The following is a 2,240-nucleotide window of genomic DNA, read 5'->3' as shown; positions in this document are numbered from 1 at the left end:
TGAAAGTGTTAATGTGAACAATGAGCCTGGTCCCCACTCCTTGCAAGGGTGTCAAAGTCTGGAGTGATCTTTGATGTTGAGATCCTCAGGATAGCTGACAGGTGGCTATTTGTTAAATTTGATCTACGCTGGGATTTGTTGTAGTTCATGACTGAGTAGGTTTGTTCACACACATATGTGATCCAAAAAAAAACAAACAAGCATTCTTTGTGCAAGCATTTTTATGTTTGGGATTTTTTTTTCATCCAATGAGGCATAAAAATGGTTAACTGGTGATGTCTGAAACTTCTTCAATGTACTGTCACACTGGATGTCGATGAGTTCCAGTTGTGTGTCTGGTGGTGCTTTTTCACTGTCAAAAGATAGGGGGCATGAAACAAGTTCAAGTTCAATCTCAATTTTTGCAAAGTCTGCGAGGCGTCGGGAAAATTCTGCATGCAAGTCGATCAAAGTGCTGCTGTACCTCTCAATGCGAGACCGTGTTACTGGTGTGCTTAGTCAGCCAGTGTAGGAAAATGAGCAAAATCTCGGCTGGATATCTGTCTGGTGAACAATACAAGTTTGGCCATGAACGCTTTTACGTTGCTGTACAGTTCGTGCACAAAAACGTCCTTTCCCTGAAGTTTCAAATTGAGATCGTTCAGATGCCTCAGCGTGTCCACACTGAACGCGAGGTCAGCCAGCCAGTCTGTGTCTTGTAATCCGGGGAAGTCGGCAGTTTTACCAACGGCATCGAGGAACATTGCTATCTCTCCTTTTCGTTCACAGACACGTTGCCGAGACTTAGCCAGCGCACATTTGAAAATGAAAATGAAGTGACATGTGGCCAAGTATGGTGACCCATACTCGGAATTTACAAATGACAAATGCTCTGCATTTAACCCATCCAAGTGCACACACACAGCAGTGAACACACACATCGTGAACACACACCCGGAGCGGTGGGCAGCCATTGCTGCGGCGCCCGGGGAGCAGTTGGGGGTACGTTGCCTTGCTCGACGGCTCCGGCCTTCTCACTTGTCCTCTGGTTCCCTCGCGGTGTCCAAGACAAGTTCAGTCGTTCCCTGCCGTGGCACAGCGCGGTTGAATTCATTCCCCATACGCAGTACGAGTGAAGTATCGAAAGGGAACGTACTCGTTTACTAACGCAACCTCGGTTCCCTGAGATACAGAACGAGTACTGCGTTACATGCCGTGCCACATGCCGTGTCGTATGACCTGAAATTCTATGGCGAAACGCCTGCTTATATAGCCATAAGCCCTATAGCCTTATAACTATAAGCGGGCTTCTTCGCGCGCTTTGTTGCCATAGGCTTTGTCTCACCTCAGTCGTGGTATTAAGGATGGGGAGAGCGCTGGACATTCACTTCCCTCACCGACAATCCCTGCTGGACCTGAGACTCGAACCCATGACCTTTGGGTTACAAGTCCGACCCTCTATCCATTAGGCCACGACTGCCCCTCTTGAATGGTACAAGAGGTCATGGTGCTCTGCCTCCATTTCGTAAAGGAGCTGAATAAACTGGCGATGGTTAAGCACTCTTGCCCGTATAAAGTTGACAAGCTTCACAACCACTTTGACAACTTTTTCTAGCGTCAACACACTTTTACACAAGGCTTCCTGATGTATAATACAGTGAAGAAATATTAATTCTTCCGAGTTCGGCTTTCGTCTTTTACTTTGTCTTGTAACCTTTTTAGCAGTCCAGTGTTTTTGCCCATTAGATTTGGCGATCCATCTGTTGTGACGCTTGTCAGCTTTGTCCACGGCAGGTTATTTTTTTCCAAGCAGACGGACACACTGTCATACAAATCCATGCCCCTGGTCATTCCCATCATTGATTCCATCTCGAGGAGTTCCTCTGTTATTTCGAAATTTTTGTTTATTCCTCTGACAAAAATCAAAAGTTGAGCAGTGTCTCTGATGTCAGTACTTTCATCAAGTGTGACAGAAAAAAGACTGAAGCCAGTTTTTTAGTTCCGAGAGCAGCTCCTTGGCAGTCACTTCTATGCACCTGGTAATTGTTCTCCGCGATAAGCTAATTTTCTCAAATTCCCCATCCGAAAAAGGCTTGCTGTGCTTTGCAATTTTGTGTGCCAGTACATAACTAGCTTTCGTTACAGATTCTTAAATAGAGCACTGTTTTGTAAATGTATTTTGCTGGGCTTTTAAGTTTGTGGCAAGTTTTAAAGCTTTGTTCGCCTTTTCTGCAGATGACAGGTTGGCTGCATAATTCGAA

At 45.5% G+C, this 2,240-nt stretch overlaps 1 pseudogene; it reads right to left on the bottom strand.

The window, feature by feature from the left end:
• Nucleotides 1-494: 494 nt before the first annotated feature.
• On the bottom strand, nt 495-1,848 carry LOC137028408 (general transcription factor II-I repeat domain-containing protein 2-like; annotated as a pseudogene).
• Between the last annotated feature and the right edge of the window lie 392 nt (nt 1,849-2,240).

This window comes from Chanodichthys erythropterus, chromosome 10 (assembly GCF_024489055.1).
Source record: "Chanodichthys erythropterus isolate Z2021 chromosome 10, ASM2448905v1, whole genome shotgun sequence".
Lineage (NCBI taxonomy): Eukaryota > Metazoa > Chordata > Actinopteri > Cypriniformes > Xenocyprididae > Chanodichthys > Chanodichthys erythropterus.
This window is presented reverse-complemented; position numbering and strand designations above follow the sequence as displayed.